The 25,858-nt window shown below is 40.7% G+C and overlaps 2 non-coding genes across 2 annotated transcripts; both read right to left on the reverse strand.

Annotated features, from left to right (window-relative positions):
- Positions 1–6,001: 6,001 nt before the first annotated feature.
- On the reverse strand, positions 6,002–6,107 carry LOC124971263 (U6 spliceosomal RNA). The gene has a single exon (XR_007106316.1). It is a non-coding gene; the product is annotated as a U6 spliceosomal RNA (small nuclear RNA).
- Positions 6,108–8,856: 2,749 nt separating this feature from the next.
- On the reverse strand, positions 8,857–8,926 carry Trnaa-agc (transfer RNA alanine (anticodon AGC)). Its single transcript has one exon. It is a non-coding gene; the product is annotated as a tRNA-Ala (tRNA).
- Between the last annotated feature and the right edge of the window lie 16,932 nt (positions 8,927–25,858).

Below are 25,858 nucleotides of genomic sequence, written 5' to 3' on the forward strand. Positions count from 1 at the left end.
CTTGAACTTGTGATCCTCTTACCTCAGACTCCCGAGTCTCTGGGGTTATAGATGTGCACCACTGCAGCAGGCCCACTGTGTCTTATCTCCAAGTCAGGGCTTTTTCTGCTACCCCCATTATCTGTCTTTTTCTCCCTTTCCTTCTTTGAACATTTTATTGGGTCTGTAGTTGGTTGTCTTAGACCATGGCTGGCAAATAAAAAATACAAGTACTGTTGCTTCCTACTTCCATGTTCAGCTCATGGCAAATATTATAATTTAATTCTATCTCCTCTTTTTCATTCAGCTCCCATGCAACTTTCTACAACTGTTAGTTGATCTGACTTAGCACTTGGGCTGATCACCATGTGCTGTTTTGGTCCTGGACTTTGTGTTACTTATCTACTGATGCGGAATAAATTAACCTAAAACATAATGCTTAAAAATAGTAAAAATCACTTTGATCTCTTATGATGACTTTACGTCAAGAACTCAGACAAGATCCTGCTGAATAGATGTTCCTGCTACACCATGCCAGGCTAATTTGTTCATTTGTCTGATGGCTGATTCTGGATGTTGGTGGAGGGTCTACTGGGGCTGACCTGGGTCTGCTCCATGTGGCCTAGGCTTCTTGACGGTGTGGTCCCAAAGGCTAGCATCTCAATAGAGTGAGAAGCAGGTGGAAGTCACAAAGCAGCTCTTCCACCAAGAAGTGAGTCACTACTTCTGGTCCATGTTCAAGGGGCAATAAATTAGATATCTCCATTTTAATGGGAGGAGTGTCAAGTAATTTGTGGACATTTTTTAAAACTACCAGCTGTTAAGCACATATTGGACATAGATGGTAACAGTCTTTGTGTGGGCCTCGTACAGCATTGTGAATAATTAAATATTGGAATTAGGTTTTTAAAATTTTAATTGGTCACATTGGGAGCTAACATTGTTCAGAGCTTATATACAGCATACCCACACTGAATATTTGCTGACTGGAGAGAATTTTCCTAGAATCCTAACCTCTGTCCTTCGTTGGGTCTTAAAAGACCATTTCCCTTAATCAGTGAGCAGTTTAGCAAGAACCAAAGATGAGACTTATGATAGCAAAAACTGAGTGGATGCTCAGTTAGCATCCACTGAACATTTCACAAAACATTGTTGTGCCTAGAGTGTCCTTATTTTCGTTATTCAGGGCAAATTTTTATGCACAGTGAAATTAGCAAAGACTCTTTCAGAATGTGACTAATACTGAACCACAAAAGGGAATTCATGGGTTCACTTAACTGAGATGTTCCAAGTAGATGACTTTTTTTTAATCACATCGAGGGCCTCAAGGAATGTTCTTAAAATACAGTTTCCCTGTCTTCTGGTCTCCCTCTATATTTTAGCCTCATTTTCTCTGCTGTTGGCTTTATTCTCAGGCAAGCTCTTCCTGGGAGATATTCCAGACCGATACCACCTGCTCCAAAACCTTCTATGCCTCTTCCATGCCCAGTGGACCGAGTTACCTCTTTTCCTGGAATTTAGAAAAATGTTGAGATTCAAACTGATTGCCTAGCCCTGGGTCACATGCTCACCCCTGAACCAATCACTGTGATGGAATCCAGGTGGGATCAGTAGGCTGTCAGTCCCTCTTGAACCCATAAACTAGGCTTGGGGGAATTTGTTCCCTAAAGGATGAGATGGACTTCGTGATCAGAAGGCATGTAAGATAAAAACAACAGATGTCCACTGTGCACAATGACATGCATTTTGACTCTGAGGACTTTGCTCTATGAGGAACTTTCCCCTCCTCACTCTCACAATTGTGTTCCTACACAATCTTGGAGGCCAAGTTTCTCCCCTAGGAGGACAACATAAAGAGGAAGTGTACCCTCTCTTAGTGTAAGGTCCAGCTCTTGACTACTGGTGCCTGAATTACCTCCATGACTCCCTAGATTTATGACTCCTGTCCTGGTCAGTATCTGTGAGCCAAAGATCCCTGTGTGTGGGTGTATGTGTGTGTGTGTGTGTGTGTGTGTGTGTGTTTTAATGTGAGCAATTTTTTTTAATTCTTTTTAGCATGACAGTAAAATGTTTCTTGACATACTATACATACCTGGAATATAACTTTCCCTCTTTTTTTTTAAAGAAAAAATATATAAAAAATATTTATATATATATTTTGTTGTTGATGAACCTTTATTTTTCAAAATTTTTTTTTTTTTTTTTTTGGGTGCTGGGGATAGAACCCAGGGCCTTGTGCTTACAAGGCAAGCACTCTACCGACTGAGCTATCTCCTCAGCCCCTTCAAATTTTTAAAAAATATTTTTATTGTAGATAGACACAGTACCTTTATTTTATTTATATTTTATGTGGTGCTGAGGATTGAACCCAGTGCCTCTCATATGCCAGGCAAGTGCTCTACCACTGAGCCACAATCCCAGCCCCTATTTTTTAATTTTAATTTTAATTTTTAAAATATTTTTTTAGTTGTTGATGGACCTTTATTTTATTTTATTTATTTTTATGTGATGTTGAGGATTGAACCCAGTGCCTCACAATTCTAGGCAAATGCTGTACCACTGAGCTACACCCAGCCTGAACCTTTATTTTTATTTACTTATTTATATGTAGTGCTGAGACTCCGACCCAGTGCCTCGCACGTGCTAGGCAAGTGCTGTATCACTGAGTCACAACCCAGCCTCTCCCTCTGGTTTTGATCTTAATTTTCTGCAAGTCTTACCTTCTCTTACAGTCAAGACATGATTATTCCTTGTCCTGTGGCCTTGGCTTTGGGCTTGTTAACTACTTAATCTCTGGCGTTTACAAACCTGTTAGCATCTTACTTCCCTTAGCTCTTATCTCTTGGTTTATTTTATTACTCTGCCTTGATATCACCTACATCTTGGCTTAACAGTATCTCTTGGCCCAAGTAATTTCCTAACATATATCCCCTGATCAGTGTTCTAGGCCACACATTCTGCATTGACATTCCTCCCTCTCTCCTTTTCCCTTTTGGAGGACAAACTGAGGTACAGTGGACTGAGCCTTGGATTTAGAACCTGGTTTTAAAATCTGGCACTATATGACTTTAAGCAAGGCTTTTAAATCTCTATGAGCCCCAATTTTCGCATCTATGAAATGGGAAGAATAATAACTACTTCACAGAATTGCCTTGAAGATTAAAGAAGAGAATGCAGGCATTGCAAGATAGAACTTTTAAAATGCTGTTATGTGTGTGAGTGTTTAAATCATCTCGCCTTTGTTCAGTTTTCCCTATTCAAGCAGGCAGGCCATTCTGTGCTTATTGACTCAGGAAAGGAAATGTCAGAGCAGACAAATCAAAATAGAATCTTTCTGGCTTTGGTTTTCAAAAGCTTAAAGCCCTCAGGAAACATCAAGAGCACTTGGACATGGCTAAAATGAAGAGGGCAAGGGGTTTGAAGGGAGAGAAAAACTCTCCCTAACACTAGCAAAGATTCCACTGTTCTGGGCAGAAAAGGGTACAGGTAGAAAGAAAGAGAGACAAAGGGTGTGATGAATGTGGAGATGCAGCCAGTCCCAGAGAGAGGGGGCTCCTGTGCCATGCTTCCTGGGTAGATTCCTGAGGAGAAAGGACATGGCTGGATAGTGAACCAGTGGATTCGGGGTTGGCAGTGTGGCCTGGAAAGGGTGCCATGCTGGAAGAGGTCAGGTGGCCTGCGGGTGAGGGACACATCAAGTGGTGATCAGTGAGGACCGATGCCTATGGGCCAGACACGCTGATGACAATTTCACTAGACAACTGCATGGATAGAGGACAACAAAGACCAGAATACATCCCTTTCCATTTTCCATAAATACTCAGAACCTGGAGGCATTTTCTGAAAATGGAAAGACTTCAAATTAGCTGAGGTCATATTTTTGCCACCCTGGTCAGATATGAAGTTGAATTATACAAATATTATGCTTTTGTGCATACCTGCATGATAGTTTGAGAACCATAACCAGTACCCATATAAAGCACTTAACCTGTGCTTGTAGGCGGCTACCTCAAAATGTAAGTCTGAATCCAGATATTATTGAGGCTTTGACTATATCTCATGTCTTTCTTGATGTCTGAGGCCTGAGGTAGTCATTCCCTTTATCAGTGGTTCTCCAGGTGTGGTCCCAGGACCAGCATCAACCTTACTGGGCACTTGTTAGAAGCCTTATAGGCCCCACACCAGAATTACTGAATCAAAAAGTCTTCCGGATCTTTCTGAAACATGCTAGAGTTTGAGAACCACTGTTCTACTTCATTTTCTGTTTTCTTATTCATACCTTGAGTTTTTCAAGCTTATTCTCAGACTTAAACACAGTCAAATTCCTGTAAGGGCACTTGACTGGCTTCAGCCACACATAGTAAGTTTTTCTTATGAAGACAGGAGAATTTGTGACTGTCCCCCGAATTTTCCTCATAAACACCATAGCTTCATTTCCCCATATTGAGATTCTAGTTTTTGGAAGGAAGGTAGAGAAAGATAAGACCCTCTAGTAAATAAACGGGGCGAAGGAATGGCAGGCAAATGTGATCTAAACCTTTACCAAATCTCCAAGGAGCTGGTGAACTCCAGAGGGAACAGTTTTGTGGCCAGGCAAGCTCCTAAGGAAATTGATGGCTGAAGCATTTCCCTGTTTCTGGGTCAGGAAGTGATAGCACACAGATGGAATTTACAATGGGAGCGTGAATGGAGTCCACACTCGCCAGCAGCCCCACTCCCTTTGCAGCTCTGCAAAGGCCCTTTCACTGGCTCTGTTCCGGATATAATGAGTGCTCCCCAGGCTAACTCGCTCCTGGCTGGCCCCTTTTTCTTTTTCCTCGACTGCTTTCACTTTTTCACAGAGGACTGGCCCATTGTGGTCCACTTGGGATTGGTGTGAGCCTTGATTTGGCAGGAGAAAGGAAGAAGTACACTGTGGCCTACAAAATTGAATTACTGTGCCTCCCTGGCCCCTTGCCTCAAATAATAGGCCTTTGTGCTTTAAAATGCAGGGAAGCCCCAGTTTCTCAGGCTTAAAAACAAAACAACCTTCTTTCAACCTCCTCTCCTGCCTTAAGATGCTTAGCAGGGAGTAGTTGAGGGGCAGAACAATGAATAAATCAAATGTTGCTTTATTAACTTTAGAAATTGCTTGGAGAGCTGACTTTTAAACAAATATATTTAATGCATCCCTTCAGAAGGATAAAAATTTTGGCTCAAAAATTCAGCTTGAAGAAAATCACGTGGGACAAATTTCTTGATATATGGGAGTGGGACCATCCCTGAAAACCAAAACACAGTTTTGGGCTTAGCTAAGACCCAATTTCATGAAATATCTGATAGAGCAAAATTGCATTACCAAAAAGGAGTTTAGCCTTCGAAATCTGTTAAAGTAGGTTTTGACCACAGACATAACTTAGGTCATTCATATCTGTTTTCCCTTCTCTATTTTTTTGTGCTTTTTCTCTCATCTTTTTTTTTTTTTTTTTTTTTTTTTTTTTTTTTTGTGCTGGGGATTGAACACTCAGGAGCACTCGACTACTGAGCCACATCCCCAGCCCTATTTTGTATTTCATTTAGAGACAGAGTCTCACTGAGTTGCTTAGTGCCTTGCTTTTGCTGACACTGGCTTTGAACTTGCCATCCTCCTGCCTTAGCCTCCCAATCTGCTGGGATTGCAGGCACCTGACTTTTTCACTCATCTTTAAAAGGTGTATATTAATAGCCTTGCATTCTATTTTTTTAAAATCTCGTAAGTAAATTATATTGAAAAATCCTTTTCATCATTTAGGCTCTCATATGTTTCAATGTACATTTTGTACCTTTTTTTTTGGTACTGGGAAGTGAACCCAGTGTGCTTCTTCTTCTTCTTCTTCTTTTCTTTTTTAAGTGTAAACCTGCTGTTTTATTATTTTACTGAATAAGCACCATTACTGGAACATTACTGAGGAAAGTCTGGCTTCTCCTCCTGTCCCGAGGACTCTACCCTGGCCTACCGCCCTGTGGACAGCCCGGCCCACCTCCTGTACATGCAGACTCTTGGAAAAATATGGAATGCTTCACGAATTTGTGTGTCATCCTTGTGCAGGGGCCATCATAATCTTCTCTGTATCATTCCAATTTTAGTATATGTGCTGCGAAGCGAGCACCCAGGGGTGCTTCTTTTAAAATTTTTTTATTTTACAACAGGTTCTCATTAAGTTGCTTAGAGCCTTACTAGGTTTCTGAGGCTGGCCTCAAACTTGTGATCCTCCTGCCTTGACTTCCTGAGTTGCTGGGATCATATGTGTGTGTCACCACACCTACTTTTTTATACACCTTTGATATTCACTTTATCATAGAGAATATGTTTTCAGCATTTATTTTTAAATTTTGTATAATGGGTGGAAGACAAAACAATTCTTCAATCCAGGGCTATTATTTATCTTTTTGAGTTAGGGCAGGCCAGCCTATGCAACGATAAATTTTGTATGAGAGTTTACTGTTTCCTCCTCCCTAACCATTGCTTTTCCTTCCCCTTCCAGCCCAGATTTGTGTTTTCTCTTCTTTTCAGGCTAGTGTGATCTCGGCAAGACTTTTCTCTTTTTCTACTTGAACATGTGATCCCCACCTGGCCAATCAGGATGTCAAATCTACCATGGAGGGAGAGAGGACCACAGTGATTGGTTTAGGGATGGGCACATGACACAATGAGATGCAGTGAAACTTTTGTGGGATTGGTGGGAGAGAGGAAGGTGCCCTTTTCCCATTGGTGTGTCAACCTGGAGAAGGTGAGGCTGGAGGGACAGCATCTCTTCCAAACCTTGAGGTGAAATCTGAAACTGCTGGCAGAGACTGCGGTTCGTGGAGGAGCCTGGCTGGAAATTGAGCTGAGAAATGGAGAGAAATACAATCTCAATGGCTTCATTTAAACCCAGAGCCCAGGGGCAGCCCTATCACTAGATCTTTTATTATTATTATTATTTTTTTAGCCAATACATCTCTGCAGTATTTTAATCAGTTAGAGTTGGATTTTCTATTACTTTCACTGGATAAGAACTACTAATAGCTCTGGTGCTTCCAAGGCAGTTCTGGAATCCACAGGGGCCAGAACTTTGCCAAGACAAGGCCCTAGGCACAGGGAAAGAAGCTGAATTTGGGTTATCAGAACTGGGGACCCAGTGCCAGGCCCCCACCCCAGCTCTTGCTGGGAAGAGAGGGAACTCAGTGCTGGTTTCTACATAGGGGTGCTGGAAATGCCCGTGGTCAAGACCTCTCAGGTCTATACCAACCTGGGGACTGGGAGCAGAACCGGATTTGGAGGTGGGGATCAGAGCCCTGTAGCTTCAGGGAGAGGACAGGCTGCGTATGTATTGTGCGGGGCTACAGTGAGGTAAAAATCTCCATAACTGTTAATACATCTCTTTCATTGAATGGACACTTTTCCCCCCTCTTCTGCTTTGAGTGCCCTTTAGAATAGGAAATATGTCTCCTTTTGGTCTCTGCCCCAGACACCTTCCCACTCTGCTTACCTTCCACAGCTGGGTTAGACTTCTCTCTTAGGTATTCCCCTGTGTTTCTTTATTCACTGTTAATCACAATTATCTCTCTCTATTTCTGTTAATTAATTCATTCATTCTCAGTTGACATCAAGTGCTTGTGATGTGCCAACTCCTGCTTCTGGCACAGAGGTACAGCATGGAGACAGACAAAAATTCTGCCCTCATAGAGTTATATTCTAATGAGCAGAGATATACAGTAGACAGAAGTAAATTATTTGTATTCAAACTGGATAAATACAAAGGGGAAAATGGGGAGAAGATAGGGACCTATGGGGAAAATGTTTATAATTTTTTTAACAGACTAATGAGGGAAGACTTCATTGAGAAGGTGGTAATTAAGCAGACTTAAGGAGGTGAGTAAACAAGCCCCATGGGCATCTAGGGGAAAAACTTTCCAGAAGAGGACAGTAGCAAAAGCTAAGGCCCTGCCTGAGGTTTGAGGAACGGCAAAAAAGCTTGAGTATGGGAGGAGTGGAGAAAGAAGTAGTGGTTGGGAACGCGGTGGGTTGCAGGTTACCTCAGCCTTGTAGATGGGGGCAGTGGAGGATTTTCAGCACAGGAGGGACATTTGTTCTTCTCTTCTCTGCTGCTATACAATACCACAGACTGATAATGTAAACAATAGAGTTTTATTTGGCTCATGGTTCTAGAAGCAGAGAAGTTTAAAACTGGGGTACTGCATCTAATATCATAACATGGTTGAAGACATAACATGGTGAAAGAGAGAGGGAGAAAAAGAAACACAGGAAAGCCAAATTTATCCTTTCCAGGAGCCACTCCTGTGGTATTGACACTTCCCTCCACAAGACAAAGCTCTCTTGTCCTAAGCACCTCTTAAAGGTCCCAACTCTTACTACTGCCCTCATGGCAATTAAATTTCAGCATGAGTTTTGCAGGAGGGGACATTCAAACTATAGCAGGACATGACATCGGTTTTCTGTCTTGAAAGATCCCTTGGGGCTGGAGTTGTAGATCAGTGGTAGAGTACTTGCCTAGCACACATGAGGCACTGGATTCGATCCTCAGCACTGCATAAAAATAAAGGTTATGGCAGTGTATGGGTACTCCCACATCTTTATGTTCCCCCTCTTTCCTACCAGGACCTAGCATCATTAACTTTAGGAAATCCTTCACAGCAAGGAGAGATAAACAATAGGTATGGCCCACCCACCAAATCCAGCCTGAGGCCTATTTTTATACAAGTTGCAACTACAGTTATAGTTTTACATTTTTTAATAGTTGAAAAAAAGTCAAAGGAAGAATAGCATTTAGTAATAGGTGAAAATTATACAGAATTCAAATTGTAATGCCCATAAATAGAATTTTTTAAAAATGAGAGTATCTTTATTTTTCTGTGTGGTGATACTGGGAATTGAACCCAGGGTCTTGTGCATGCTAGGCAAACATTCTACCACTGAGCTACATCCTCATAAATAAAATTTTATTTGGACACAGTCATACCCACTTGTTTACATATGTTGGTGGTTCCTTTTGAAAACAGCAAAGCTGAGTAGTTTTGAGAAGTTGTTTGACCTGTAAAGCTCAAAATATTTACTAGCTGACCCTTTGCAGGAAAAGTCGGCTGACTCCTGTTTTACAGTAATGTTAGTGCTTCCTTTCAATGTTGTCATTAATAGCTTGTATTTTATGAGTGTGGCCTTTTTTCTTAAGTTAATATCCTTGGATGTTACATGTATTAAAATTCATCAGCCTTTTTTTCCTGCATAATCCTAGTTCTTTACTGTTATCTTGCTAGTGTTTATTACAATTAACTATTAACCAACTAGAAATGCAGTTATCTTTTATCAACCTGGAAGTGTCATTGTGTGTATCATTCAGGAATCTTTGGTTGCAACCAACAGAAAACCTGCTCAAGGAACTTAAACAGTCAAGGGAATATAATCTCTTTTAACTGAAAAGTCCAGTGTTAGGGTTAGTTTCAGGTGAGGTCTGAACCAGCTACTCAAGTGATGTCACCAAGTTTGCTCCCATTTCCTTATTTGCCAGTAAGTTTTCTTTTCTTTTTTTTTTTTTAAACATATTTTTAGTTGTAGATGGACACAGTACCTTTATTTTTAAAATTTATTCATTCATTCATTTATTTTATGTGGTGCTGAGAATCGAACCCAGTGCCTCACACATGCTAGGCAAGCACTCTACCACTGAGCCACAACCCCAGTTCATAAGTTTTCACTTCTACATGGCAACTGCAGTTCTCTTTTTGAGTTACCAACTGGTTGTAGTAGTTCCAAAACTTGTAACTATACCATGCCTTGGCAAAGAAGGGATGTGTTTTCCTAGCTCCTGCAGACTGCTTCCCAGAAACACTATACCTTGAGTGTCATTGTCCCTGATAGGTTTGTAAGCCCATCCCTAAATCAATCACTGCAGTCAAATGTGGGATACCCTAACCATTTATGCCCACTAGGATCCACCCCTGGAGCTAGAGGCAGGCTAACTCCTCCCAAACTTCATAGCCCAAGACAAGAAATAAGGAAAAATGTAGATTTCTTTTACCAACCTGGAAGTGTCATTGTGTGTATCATTCAGGAATCTTTGTTTGCAACCAACAGAAAACACATTTGAGCAGCAGGAAAATCCACTTAGCAGGAGAAGGAAGGAGTGTTTTCTAACAAAGGAACCAATAAATGTCCACTAGATTGGGCATTCTACCTTTCTGATTATTTATAAAAAATAATATATAGGTCAGACCCAGGGGCAGTTTTCATATTTATCCATCTTCATGTAGCAAGTACCTGTTTATTTCTACCTGTTTTTTGTGATAAAAAGGAAAACTTCTGATTTGACTTACTACTATTATTTAGTTTAGTAGGAGAAGTGATTTACTTTTCTGTTTTTTTTTTTTTTTTTTTTTTAATCTCTATAACAAGAATGGGCTAAAAAATTCTATGGTAGTATTAGTTCCACTAGTTTGTTAAATGAACTTTGAGTAGATTTTGGGATCTATAATGTTCTTAAATGACTATAGTAACATGTAATAAGTGCTCAGCAAACATTTGTTGCATGAATAAATGAATAATTGATTTGACAGGCTACCTGTTCCTTGTGGTTTTATCTTGATTCCTTTTAAATTTAGATAGATGATGTTCTAGTTTTCAGGTTTGGAGACTATTCTGAAGAACATTGTACTATTAGGGAGGTCAAATGGCGCAGGAAGGGACGCCATTCCTAAGGTCATCTGAAGTAGGTAAAACAAAGGAGAATAGAGAACTGACAGGAAAACAGGACTCAGAGACTTTTTTGGTATTTATTGTGACATGAGGAACCACTTCAAAAAGTGAGTAGCTTAAAACAACAGTTTATTCTTTCTCATAGTTCTTCGTTTTGACTAGGCAGTTCTGCGGGTCTCACCCGAGGTTCCTGGGGCTAGGACCAGCTAGGACCCTGGGGTGACTGGCCCCTCCTCCACTTGGTTTCTCAGCATTCACTCACCTTGCCTATCCTTTTTCCATAGCAACTAGGTCCCCAAATGGAGCATTCTAAGGAGTCAAGCCTTAGGGTATAAGTGCTTATATAGCCTCCACTTGCTCTTGGCCACAGTGAAGTCATATGGCCATGCTGAGTCTGTGTGGAAGGGGGCCATGTACAAGGATGCACTGACCACATGAGAAGTTTATTGGGAACCACTCATAGAGGCCCGGGATCCTGGGTGGAAACTCATGGAAAGAGTAGGGCAAGATGTACTTGATTGATGGGCCATGGGGTTAGGCTGGAATAGAGGAAAGAAGTCAGTTCGAGACAGCTGACTAGGGCCGGGGGTGTTGCTCAGAGGCAGAGTGCTTGCCTATCATGTGTGAGACCCTGGGTTCCATCCTCAGGAATGAAAGATAAATGAAAGAATGTTGACAGTATTCCTGTGCTCTAGTTGTTTCTCTTTGTCCTTGGGAAGTCAAGGGGTCACTCGGGGGAGATTCTAGTTCCCCATCATTTCCATCAGCTTCTGCCTCCTGGAACATGAGCAGTTGCTGTTATCTTTATTTTATTTAAGATGTATGCAAACACAGCTTCAAGACAAGGCCTTATCCTGAGTTCCCAACTAGACCACTCCCTTTGAACTCTAACTAAATATAAATTTTGGAGTTTCCACTGACCCTCTAAATAAAAGAAAATGAGATCTCATGAATCTACATTGACTGTCTGTGACAATGGCTTCCCTTGTTCGGGATTCATAGAAACATCTTTTAGTCAGTCTCATCAGGACTGTAATCTACCTTCTAGCTCTTGTTGCCCTCAACCTTTGGAGGATTTCACCGCTCTTCTGATCATTTTGTTTTTCAAAGTTAAAATAATATTATACCTTTTTAAAATTTTATAAATGATATACATTCAAACAATACAGACAAGTGTATCCAGAAGGCACCACTATTAACATATTAGTGATCATTCTTTAGCCCTCCCACAGTAAATCCATGTGCACCAATGCAGGAGACAGGAGTGTTTGCCATCCTAATTTCTAAAATCCCATTTTAGGGCTGGAGTTGTGGCTCAGTAGTAGAACCTGGCATGTGTGAGGACCTGGGTTCAATTCTCCACACTGCATATAAATAAATAAAAAATAAAGGTCCATTAACGACTAAAAAATTTTTTTAAAAATAATTTAAAGAAATCCCATTTTATAAATGTGTGAATTTGTTCAGTCCCACATTAATGGATATGAAGGTTTCTGATTTTCACAATTGTGACTAACTAGTTTTATTCTCTGATTTCATATAGGCTGCTGAGGTGTTCTTATGCTCTCTCTTTTGGACTTATTTCTATTTTGCCTAAGGTACTATCAATGTAGGGATTTTTTTTTTTATCTTGGCCATTTTGATCATGGTTGTATATTTTATTTAGGACCTCTAAGAGGAGTTTCCAAATGGTTTTTCAGGTCATGTATGATCAACTTTTAAGGGCCTTTAAATCTTTTTCTAAAATGTTTCCTGCATTGGTTAACTAAGAATTCACTTCAGTCACTGTGATGTGTTTCTGGGCCCACCATCTCTCAGGCCATTGTTAGGTTGCATTGTGCGTAACCATGGTGACCTGGCTTGATACCATTACCTCCTTAAAGTGATGTCATACCATCAGAATTTCCAGCCTCCATGACCCCTGGCTGGCCTCTGTGTTTAGAGGTTAAATTCCCTCTAGAAGTGTGATGCTCTGGCTGGGGTAGGTAGTGATAGAGCCTTGCTGGAACTATGAAGATTTCTGCCCACCTCACCTCAGAGACTTAATTCTAGCAGTGCAGTGCTCTTGTAACATTTGTCACATTACACATGCATTCTTTGTCATGTCACTGCCTCTATGCCCCAGGTTGTAAACCTCCAAGCGAGGGATCTTTCTGATTGCTCTATGTCACCCGAGTATCCTGTGCAGTAGTACCTGGAACATGATAATGCATAGGAGATATTTGTTGAATGAATGAAAAGTGAATGAGGGCTAGAGTTGTGGCTCAGTGGTAGAGCACTTGCCTGGCCTGTGTGAAGCCCTGGGTTCAAGACTCAGTACCACATATAAATAAATAAAATTTAAAAAGATCCATTGACTACTAAAACAATATTTTAAGAAAAGTTGAATGAGTGATCAATGGAGTAAGTGAAAAAATGAAATGAAGAATCCTAGTGTAAGAGCCAGGCAGTGTTTGGGTGCTTGATGTAGGGAAAGTGGAGGAAGATGGAGAAAGCCAAGATAGAGTGGCAGATGGAATTTGGAGTGAGAAAACCAGGGCTTAGATCTTAATTGGGCTATCTACACACTATGCGACCTTGACCAAGTCACTCAATTTTTCTGTACTTAAGTCTCCTTCTATATAAAAGGGGACTGATTCAGGAATGGATTGATCCAACAAATATGTATCGAGTGTTTGCCATGAGCTGGGTGCTGGAAAATCAACTGGAAACACAAAGTCTTTTGGGACAGCCATGGGATTGCTCTGCTTAGATTAGAACTTTTCGCATGAGGTGTAGGTGGCTTCAGCCTCCTGTGACTGCACTGCAGCATTCATAGAGTCCATGCTTTCTTGGACTGTCCCCACCAGTGACTGTGCATGGGAGGGCACTAGAGCACCATGGCCTAGGGTTTTTCCCACCCTCCGTTTCCTCTCCTCTCTCTCTGCATAGGTGTCAGGCCAGCTTCAGGGTCTGGGGCTTTCCTCACCCATTCCTGCACCTCTCCTCCATGGCTGTTTTCCCCACATGTCTCTTCCATGTCTGTTTCTTAGCCTTAGCTTCCTGGAAGCCCTAACCAGATGAATCTGTTTTTGAGAGCTTGACAGTGGTGATGGAATAGCTCAGCCCTGTGAAGGTTGTTGTGAGGATGAAGTGAGATATTGTTGACCAGGGCTTTGCAGAAGACCAACCCAGAGTAAGAGCTCAGTAAAGATTATGCCTTATGGTCGTCACTGTTACTATCCTCATTCATCTTATTCTCCAGGTGAGCAGGTGAAGAATGATCCCTGTGTCAGTTTCATCAGCTGGATCAGCACAGTGGACTATACCTGCATCCCTTTGTCCTTGTGTTTCTTTAGGATCAAGATGCTAATCTCTGGATTATCTGAATGGGAGGAAGGGAGAAGGGGCATTTGGACATGAAAGAACATTAGAGGCTTTCAGTGAGCAAGTACTTATTGAGGAACCCACTATGTGCCTGACTCTTTGCAGGGTGCTGGTTTATAAAGGAGACAAGGACAAAGATGCAGTTAAGAACCTCAGATGACAAAGTAGGTGAAGAGTGTAGATAAACAAGTCTGTAAACAGCACTCGGGGTCCTCGGACACAGGCAGACACACAGAACTTGTAATTAACTTGACACTAGGTATAATCATTTTTGACATTTCTCCCCCTCCAGACTAAGTTAGTGCCTATACTACTAGATTTTTTCCCCCCATATTGTGTACTTACCCCATGAGTACTTAGTCCATGTCTCCTTTCCTGCCAAATGGAGAGCTCCATGAGCATGAGGACCCCAAGGCGCACCCCAGGTTCAGCACCATGCTTGGTATATAGTAGGCAACTTAGGTTAGCTTTCTTTTTTTATTTTTATTTTTTGCAGTGCTGGGGATTGAACCCAGGGCCTTGTGCTTGCGAGGCAGGCACTCTACCAACTGAGCTATATCTCCAGCCCCTTAGGTTAGCTTTCTATTACTGTAACAAATACCTGAGATAATGAGCTTGAAAAGAGGTAAACCTTCCAGTTTTGGAGGTTTCAGTCCATGGTCAGAGGGCCTGTTTTTTTTTGGGTGTGTGGTGGGGCAGTATATCATGGTGGGAGTGTGGTAGGGGAAGATGTTTACCTCATGGCCAGGGGCAAAAAGAAAGAGGAAGAGATCAGTCTTTTTCGAGGGCATGCCCCCAAAGACTTAAGAACTCCTCCTAGGCCCTGCCTCTTAAAGGTTTCACCAATTCACAGTAGTGCTACACTGGAGACCAAGCCTTTAACACATGGACCTTTGGGGGACATTTAAGATCCAAACTATAGCACTACTACAGTTTCGTGGGGTGACTGTATGGATTAAATGAGGTAATGTTTATCAAGTGCAAATTCTCTTGCAAATATCACTGTATACTTTACAAATTGGTTCAGTCTCCTGTGGACTAATACTGTGAGCTGTGCAATCTTTCTGGACCTTCCTCCATCACATGGTTATCTGGAGGATTAAGCAAGTTAATATGAATAAAACACTTAGAACAAGGCTTATCATATAATAAACACTCAAGAAGTGTTAGGTAGATCAACAAGTATAAAATTTCAGTTATGCAAGAAGCATAAGTTCTAGAGATCTGCTTTATAATATCATGCCTATAATGAATACTGCTGTGCTGTATACTTAATCCATTAAAAGGTAGATCTCATGTTAATTGTTCTTACCACAATTAAAAACAAACAAATGTGAAGAGAAAATGTAGGCAAGAAAAAGTAAAGGCAGTGTTACAACTTATACTGTCCAGAAAAAATGCTTTATTACTTCTAAAATTATCATTTACATGAGTTCATTACTCACTTCCATTTCAAATTAAAGAGGTGAGAAATGTGGGGGGAGTATTAACTTTTAAAAATATTTTCATTGTTTCCATTTTGGGGGGGGTCATTTTGTTGAATCGAATTCTGAGACTCAGAAAGTGAAAGCACTTTGCCTAGGATTGCACAGCTAAAATACTGGCAGAGCAGCCACTAAGCAAAGACTCCTGAGTTGCAGTTGAATGCTCTGGGACATTCTTAGAACAGTTCGCCAGGTGGCGCTCTTTCCCAGGGATAGGATCTGACTGAGGTCTGCCCCGGCATGTCTTTAAGTCCTCATTTTAGAGGGAGAGGAACAAAGCTTTGAGAAAGTGTGCCTAGGGGCCCAGAGGCACCCACTGTCACTGGAGGGTGTCCTAACTTACTCAATTCCAAACCCTATTTGCTTCTTACCTTCAAGTGCCATCCTTTACCTATCTCTGTACTGTGGCTTCTGGATCCTTCCTTGCAGATACGCTGCTCGGGGCAGGAACCCTGCAGCCAAACTTCCTTTGTCTCAACCCCTCTCACCATTGGTGATTTGGGCATTAGTGATCCTGTGTGTCTCATCTTCCCATTTATAAAATGGGATCAATAAAATTCCATAGGGTCATCATGAGGACTGAGTTAATATATGCAGAGTACTTACAGCAGTTATAAGTACTTGGTAAGAGTTGGGAAAGTATTACTGTGATGCCTTACCAGCATCCTGAATATAGGAGCTTACATGGGAATTTTGGGATGATTCGTCCACTTCCACTCCTATTCACCTCAACATCCTTACAATGGCTGCCATTTATTTGCAGTTATACTAGGTAGTATGCTAAACCCAGAATTTCATGATCTCGGTGAATCCACAGCTCAACCCTATGAAGGAGATATTACGGGTCCCATCTTACAGAGAGGAGGCTTAGACAAATTAAGTCATTTTACCCAGGGTCACATGGTTAGTGACAGAAGTGGGCCCCCTCACAGGTCTGTCTGATGCTGAAGATTAAACCTTTTCCTACTGCACTGTTCTGCCTCCTCTTGAAGCCGTTAAAAACCATAAATGCAAGCCCCTGAGGAGCCATGGACAACAACTACTTTTGTTGTATCCCTGCAGGGTCCATCCTTCCCAGAAGCCACCATAGGGTGAGGTTTCTTACTGCTCTAATCCTGGGAGACAAAGGAGTGGATTTCCTGTGTGTCCCCCTGCTGCCCTGCAAAGTACTTTGACCAACAAAGAGACCTCTTCAGATTAGAGTTAGCCACAGAGACTTCAAGGTCCACCTTCCCTCCATCTTGTTTTTTTCTGCAGCATGAGGCTGCCTACCTAGGAGGATGGGAGACTGAATCTCAGACCAAGAGTTCACTTAAGTTCTGGGCCATCTAGAATGTGGCACAAGTGCTCTGTGACTCAGACAAGCCTATCTGGAATTTTTTTTCCCCTCTCTTGGCACATGATGGAGTCTGTGTAGCATTGGCATCTTTTAGGCAAGAAAGAAACAGCAGGAACCTCACTACAATCACAGAATCACAGGATGCCAGGCAGGACTGGAAGGGATTGTATGTAGGATATGGAAAATGGGATCCTGATGAGGGAAGGATCTTTTTTTTTTTTTTTTTTTTTAAATATTTTTAGTTGTAGACGGACACAATACCTTTATTTAATTCATTTACTTTTATGAGGATGGAACCCAGTGCCTCACACGTGCAGGCAAGTGTTCTACCACTGAGCCCCAGCTCCAGCCCCAGGGAAGGATCTTGATAAGGATCTCATGGAAAGCAAGAAAGGTGACCAGATGTAGGCCCTTTTGTCTTCAATACTTTCTTGGCACCCTCAGTTCCTAGAAGTACTGAAGTGAGATGGGAGTCAAGATGGGCAACCGGGCTCATGAGCGTGTCTCCACCCCTCTCTGTCCCTCTCTCTTTTTCATATGCTGTCATGTGATGATCCTCTAGAACAAGGTTGTCAACCTCAACATTATGGACATTTGGGTCAGAGAATTTTTTGTGAGGGTCTGTTGAGCACCATTTTTATCTGCTACCCATTACATGCCCTAACATTCCTCAGCTGTGTGACAAACAAATATGTCTTCAGATGCTTCCGGGCATCTCCTAGGGGGCACAGTTGTTATCTTCTCCCCCTTCTGTTGAGAAACACCACTCTAAAAGCAGAATCCTTTCTCCTCCCTTTCCCAAAATATGTATTAAGAACTTTCTACATGACATGCTTTGCTGGCTTGTGAATCTAACATGAACTCTGTCTTTAAAAGATTCAGAGTTTAGTTGGGGAGACACGGGCCACACAGTGACAAAGGAGAGAGAGAGTTAGGTGCTGGAAGGAGAATAGGGTCAGATACCTCACTGACTGGGGAGATCCAAGAAGGAAAAAGGGTGGGTGAGGGAAATTCCAGGCAGAAGGAATGTAAAAGGCTGCAAAATGTGACATGTTGGGGGAAATGGATTTCCCCCAACTACACCCTAGAGTGCACACAAGGAGTAACTGGGAAGGAGGCTGTAGAGATAGGCAGAGCAAGGGTGGTGGGGTGGTGGGGGTGACAGTGATGGTGACCATGTATTGAGCACTCATTATATGCCAGACACTGTTCCAAGTGTCTAATGTGTATTAGCTCTTCATCCACACAGTCAATTTTGAGGAAGATACTATCATTATGTCACCATGGATGGGAAAGATGCACAGAGAGATTAGGTGTATTGTTCAAGTCATGTACTCCTTGTAAACCCTAACAAGAAGTTTGATTATGAAGGACCAAAGGTTTTAAGTGAAACAGTGATGTGGTTATCTTTAGCTGCATAATAGACCACCACAAACTTAGGTTAACAACTTGCCATCCAGACTAGTGTTTTATTTAGGTCAACGGTATAGGGACCAATGTCCTCCCCCTGCCTTTTTACGGGGTTTGAGGAGGGATGGAACCCAGGGCCTTATGCATGCTAGGCAAGTGCTCTACTACTGACTAAATCCCAAATCCCTGTCCCCCTTTTTTAGTTGGACACAGTACATTTATTTTATTTATTTTTATTTGGTGCTGAGGATTGAACCCAGTGCCTCATATGTGCTAGACAAGCGTTCTACCACTGAGTTAAAACTCCAACCCCCTTTTTATTATTGTTTTTATTAGTGCATTATTATTATATATAATAGAGGGGTTCACTGTGCCATTCATGTATGCATATAACATAATTTTGTCATTTTATTCTCCAGTACTTCCCCTTTCCCTTCCCTTCTTCCTCCCCCTGATATCTCATGATTCTGTGGACTGATTGGAGCTCAGCTGGGTGGTTCCTCTCTTGATCTGGCATGGGGTCTTTCATGCAGTGGCAGTAGCATGATTGGGGTTGAGTGTCTGGCACTTCGATGTTTCTCCTTTTCGCTCCTTCTCTGTAACCATTCACTCAATAAAGTAGTCTATTATTCTTGGTGACTTAGGAGCTGCCAGACCTTCTTTTATTTTATTTTTTTTTGGTACTGGGGACTGAACTCAGGGGTACTTGACCACTGAGCTACATCCCCAGCCCTATTTTGTATTTTATTTAGAGACAGGATCTCACTGAGTTGCTTAGTACCTCCCCATTGCTGAGGCTGGCTTTTTGAACTTGTAATCCTCCTGTCTCAGCCTCCTGATCCGCTGGGATTACAGGCGTGTGCCACTGCACCTGACTGTCAGACCTTCTTAATGCCTGGTCTGTTAGGAAGTTCCCGGACCTTATTTCCTCTATGGTGCAATGGTCTGAAAGGTCAAAGGCATTGTTCAGATTCATGGGGAGGAGACAAACAGTGGATTTCTGATGGAAGGAGGGGCCTATGCCTATAGGGAGAGGTGAAATCGTGTCCATCTTTGGATACTAGCTATTACAGGTCAAATGTTATTCCAGAAAGAATGTTCTGCCTGGGCATGGTGGCACATGCCTATAATCCCAGAAACTTGGAGGGCTGAATCAGAAGGACTGCAAGTTTAGGATCAGCCTAGGCAACTAAGCAAGGCTGTAAGCAAGTTAGTGAGACTCTGACTCAGAATAAAAAATAAAAAGGGCTGAAAAGGAGTGGAGTTATAGTAGAGTGCCCCTGGTTCAATCCCTAGAATGAAAAAATAAATAAATAAATAAAAAGAAGGAAGAATATTTTGACAGCCGTGTGGATGGGTTGAAGAGGGAAAGATGAAAGACATGAAGATCTTAAGAAGTCATTATAGTAACTTGGGTAATTTTAGTTGAGTTGGTTACTCAGCTTCTGTTTTCACTTTTGTTACTATGGAAAGACCAGAGTAATTAAGTTATAATAATAATAATAATGCAACAATCATTTTATCTTTCATTCATTGAGCACATACTATGTTGCCAAGAAGTGTGGTAAATACTTTTGTATATCATTTAATCCTCATAATAATCTCATGTGGTATGTATATTTTCATTTTACCCTCTAGAAAACTGAGGTCAAGTGTGTTATTTCAGTAATCCTGCCATAACTTTAGCACCACGGACTAGGTGGCATAAACAACAGAAATTAATTTTCTCACAATTCTGTATGCGAGAAGTCTAAGATCAAGGTGTGGCAGGGCTGGGTTCTTTTGAGTCCTTTTTCCTTGGTGTGAAGGTCATCTTCTCTCTGTGTCTTCACATGGTCTTCCCTCTGTGCTTGTCTGTGTCCTAACTTCCTCTTTTTTAAAGGACAATAATCATATTGGATTAGAGTCCACTCTAAGTATCTAATTTAACTTTAATTACCTCTTTATTGTATTATTTTTAGTGCTGGGGATTGAACCCAGGGCCTGGTACATGTAAGGCAAACATTCTACCACAAAGCCACATCCCAGCCTCTTTAATTACATCTTTAAGGACCCTAACTTTAAATACAATCACATTCTGAGGTATTGGGGTTAGGACTTCAACATCTGAATTTTGGGGTGAATATAATTCAGCCCATAACATGATGTGTTCATGTAGATAATTGGTGGGCAAGTTGGAATTTGTCCTAGGTTTGTCCTAGGTTCCTACTATTAACTACTTCTAATGCTGTTCAACCACAATTGTCTTCAGTTTTTGCCCCAAGCAGAAAAACAGCAAGGTGAAGGAAGATGTTAAGCCTAAATAGCTTTGCATTTAGGATCCAGCTCTTTCTAATGTGAGGAGCAGGGATTGAATTCCAGTTATTTGTTTTGTGTCTGTTTGCTTATTACTCAATCATAATAATTTTTTTGGAAGGACACTGAAGGATGGCAGGGGTGGTGTATCCTGATGTAACCACACCGGGGATGATAATAATCACTAATGCTCTAGGGATGTGCACTGTGTTCCAGGCACAATACTAAGTGCATTATTTCATGTATTATTTCATTCTTACAGTAATTCTGTTAGGTACAGTTAAGTTTCCTGGTGTACACATGGGGAAACTGAGGCATGGTGGTGAGTTAACTTGTCCCAATTCACCCTGCTACTATGAAGTGGTACAGCCAACCTGAGCACTCAGGCAGTCTGAATACAGAACCTGTATTCTTAATTAATAGGCTTCCATGCTGCCTCTGGGAACCTGGTGAAGAATGAATCTACCATTCCACAAAAAGAATCTAAGTCAGGGGAAGCTCATTAGGCTATCATTTCCCCAAAAGGTTTCAATTGGAGCCATCATAGTATTTCTTGAACCATATCAAAATAGCACACTAATATTACCATTTCTTGTTTTATCATTGTTAGAAATCACCTCTTAACTTGCTGTTATCTGAGATAAAATGTCTGTTACTTGCCTCCCACCCAGTCTTAAAAATTTCTATAATAAAATAATAATTTTAGTTAAATCAGTATTTATTATTAGATTATGATTTTATACTTATTCATTACAAATCCAAAAAGTATACTGTGATTACATCTCCTTCCTTGTATAACTTTTTTGTTTTTCTGGAAGTTAATAAGGTTTTCTCCTTTTACTTTTTCATTTTACTTTATTATTTCCTATATAACTTCCTTTTTTCTCATATTAGAACTTTCATGAACCTATTAATAGTTTCTCATTCTCAATTGTATAGACTGTGACATTGGGAACTTTCTTCCTTGATGTTTTGTTTCAGTACTGACTGATTTTTATTTAGGTCTTTTTCACCAACTTGTTCCTCTGGGAGTTGTTTGTTTTGTTTTTGTTTTATTTTGTTTTGTTTGCATTGCTTTTATGTTGGAACCTGAGTTTCCTGGGTCCCTTGTCTTGATTCACTTCATTGTTTTGGTGACATGTATCCCTCTGTGATTTCTGAGAAAAGGTACATGGGAGATTTTTTGAGTTCTTGCTTTTCTGAAAATGTTTCTAGTCTGGATTTGCAGTTTGGCTGTATGGAATTCTGGGTCACAAATTATTTTCCCTTGGAGGCATTGTGCCATTGTCCATTGTCTTTTTGGCTTCCAGGGTAATTTTTTGAGAAGCTGAATATCATTTTTAATCTTGTTCCTTTGTATGTGACTTATCTATCGGGACACTTCCAGGCTCTTCTCTGTATCCCTGCTGTACTGAAACTTGGTATTGATCTTATTTCATTCTGTGTGCTTTCAATCAGAGACTCATGTTTTTCAGTTCCAGGAAATTTTTCTTAAATTACTACTTTGATAATCTTTTCCTTTCTTTTCTTAGTTGAATTCAGCTGATTCCCTAAGTCCTTTTATACACTATCTTTAATATTTTCTATCATTTTTTGTTACTTCTAACCTGTTAAATTTTTCATATTGCTATCATTTTTGATTTCTAAAGTGTCTTTTTATTTTGATTTTTTCACAGCATCTGTTTTTATCTTTTGCCTTTTAATTGATGGGTGCAATATCTTAACTTTCTGGGGGTAGTACTTGCAGTTTTTATTTGAGGCTTTCTCTGTTCCTGGTGTCATCTATTTATTCCTGGTTCAATTTAGGGGATTGTTTGGTATCTTTTATGATGCAGGCTTTCTCAAATATCTGATGATCTTTAATTATCATTTCATATTTTAGAGTAAGACAGAAAACCTGATTGGAAGCCCTGTGCACATAGGCAGAGTTTGCTAAGTAGAGGTCTTTACTGTAGGGTTTTTGGTGGATGACCTTACAGGTTTGTTAGGGGAATCCCAAATATTACTATCTGTGGTTTTCTTTCCCTAGGGCAGTTCAATTTCTTTCTCTTTTTCTTCTCTCTCTCTCTCTTTCTCTCTCTCTCCTCCTTTTCCTCCTCCTTCACCTCCTTCTCTTCCTCCTCCTTCTCCTCCCTTCTTTTTTGAGACAAGGTCTCACTAAGTTGCTTAGTGCTTCACTAAATTGCTGAGGCTGGCTTTGAACTTGTGATCCTCCTGTTTCAGTGTCCCAAGCTGCTGGGATTACAGGTGTGCACCACTGTGCCCAGTGCAGTTTAATTTCTTAATGAGAGCAATCCCCTAATATTCTGCCTAGGAGTAATAAATTTTGTGTCCTGCATCCTAGGAGATGAATAAAGGAAAGGGACAAGAGTCCCGCTGCTCATTATGAACTGCCCTCTCTCTTCCTTATTCTGGGTCCTCACCTCACCCCTGGCAGGTTACTGAGTCAGTGGAACCTAGAATCTCACCAATTCAGATTCCTCATGGATTAAACCTCTGTTCTCTTGGCAATTGGGACAGAACATGTGTTTAGCCATAACTCTTACCCCATTCATCCTACCATTAAGATCTGAGGCTGTCAGAGTTTTTGTAGGCAAATCAGGTTGCTTCTCACTGGTAACCCCTCCTTGCTCTGCTAAGGTGTTACCATTCCTCTATCTGCGTGCTATCTTTTACAAAAGAACAGAAACCAGACATGGTGGCACACACCAGTAATCCCAGCTACTCAGGAGTCTGAGGAAGGAGGATGGTAAGTTTGAGGCCAGCCTGGGCAACTTAGCCAGATCCTGTCTCAAAATAAAATAAAAGGCCCCAGGATGTAACTCAGTGGTAGACTCTGGATTTAATGCCCAGCACTGGGGTGGGGGGGTTGGAAGAGGGAAGGAAAGAATGGAATAAATACTAATAAGCACATGGAAAGATCCTCAAAATCACTAATCACTATGGAAATGTAAATCAAAACCATGAGATACCATCTCCCATCCATTACAATGTCTCTTATTAAAAACAAAAACCAATAGTTATTGACATAGATGTGGAGAAATTGAAATCCTTATGCATTGCTGATGGGAATGTGAAATAGTACAGCCATTGTGGAAAACGATATGGTGGTTCTTAAATACAGAATTACCATTTTCTACTTCTGTGTATATATGCAAAAGAATTAAAATCAGGAACTTGAACAAATATTTATATACTAATGTTCATAGCAGCATTTTGACAGCCCAAAGTAGAAACAACCCAGATGTCCCTCAATAGATGACTAGAGAAACACAATGTGATATGTACTTACAATGGAATATTTTCAGCTTTAAAGAGGAATAAAATTCTCATATATACTATTATATGTATGAACTGTGGAGACATTATGTTAAGTGGAATAAGCTAGATACAAAAGGACAAATATGGTATGATTTTATTTACATGAGGTATTTAAGTAAATATTTAGAGATAGAAAGTAGAATAGTGCTTACGAGGGGCTGGGGAAAGAGGGAAATGGGGAGTGTTTTTTTCAGTTTGGGATGATGGCAAGTTCTGGATATTAATGGTGGTGATTGTTGTGCAATCACGTGAACAGACTTAATGCCATTGAACTAAACATCTAAAAATCGCTAAAGTGGCAAATTTAATGTTATATGCATTTTGCATAATAAAAAAGAACTAAAAAAGGAAGTGGAAATCTCTTGCCCTTTATGCAACAATAGTTTGCATTTTCTTTTTGTAAACATTCCTTTACAATTCCTTGACTGTCATTTTAGTGGGGTATTAGTAAGAAGAAGAAATAAATGTGTGTGGGCAATCCACCAATTACAACTGATTCCTCTAACATATTTTCTGAATGTCTGCTACAAGGATGGAACTATGCTAAAAATTATAAATATGATTGGTTTCCATGTTGAAGGAAGAAAGGAGAATTGCAGGCACAATATCCTTATAAAGTTGTATGCTATAAAACACAGTTTTGGTTCTGAGGTCATTAAAGAAGAGAGGAAATAGATTTGCAGCAATATTTAATATATTTGCTGTCATGTTGGATGGGAGCCTTAAGTTGCTGTAGCAACAGACCAGAGCAGGAACTTCATTAGAGGAAGAGCTCCTTAGATTTTAACCATGTTATTCAATCAGGCATGAATGATGGGGTAGACCATCACATGGCACTCATAAGATCTTCTACTTTGATAAACTGCATAATTAGCTAAATCTAATAAATCTTTGGAATGAGTAAAACAACAACCCAAATATTGCTTTTTACATCTTTTCCAGAGTCATCAGTAGTCAAGAGATTTCTTTGGAATTTCTTTGGTGGAAGTATTTAGAGCAGAGTTACCAATAATATCAGAGCACCCCATTCACAAGCAAGGGCAGGAAGGAGCACTAGCAGGTGACTGATAGATAATACCTTACATTTATTGCTATTTGACATTTGAAAGAAGATGCCTGACATATGCAAGGTCATCAGACAAAGGAATTACTCTGTGATGGTCAAGATTCAGTCTTTCTCAAGGCTAGGTGGGAAGCTATTTCTTGGAGGAGAGGAGAGTATCTGCCCAAACCCCTGCCTCTACTCACCTGAAAAAGCATCAATAGCAATTTCACTGCACTATGCGCCAGAATGGCTTCCTGGAGGACAGAAGTTTTCTTTTTCTTTTTTTTTGTTTTTTGCGGTGCTGGGGATTGAACCCAGGGCCTTGTGCTTGCAAGGCAAGCACTCTACCAACTGAGCTATCTCCCCAGCCCCAGAAGTTTTAAGTAGAATTTTTTGGGAATAAGTCACATCTTTTTGAGGAAGGTGGAGCTGATTCATTAAGATGTTACTGTCCCCTCAAATTCTCAGTTTGTCCACTTGTGTTTAAATCAGATTCAATTCAAATATTTCTCCTTTGCCAACCTTTGGGGAGGTACCAGGTAGAGCCATCAAAAGCAGTTAGATCCTGGTCGGCTTGTTCAGGCAACAGTTATTTCCAAGTTTATACCACTTCTGGAAAGGCCATTGTTCTATTGACTTAGTTTTCTCCCCAAAAGGGTAATTTTGGGGTTTAACCCTTCTATTTATGACACAGATCTTTTTTACTGCAAAAATGCCTTTATTGGGTTGTTCCCTCCTATATACAATTGTGGTAGAATCAGATATATAATTGAAATGAGTAGTTTTTTTCTCCCTTTTTTAAAAAATAATTTTTTTTGGCAGTTGCTAATTCTAAAGCCCTGAGCAAGGTATTGTACAGTTTACAAAGAAGGGTCAGATGCAGACCGTTTGTGCTCTTGAGGAACAAT

This window comes from Sciurus carolinensis, chromosome 19 (assembly GCF_902686445.1).
Source record: "Sciurus carolinensis chromosome 19, mSciCar1.2, whole genome shotgun sequence".
Taxonomy (NCBI): Eukaryota; Metazoa; Chordata; class Mammalia; order Rodentia; family Sciuridae; genus Sciurus; species Sciurus carolinensis.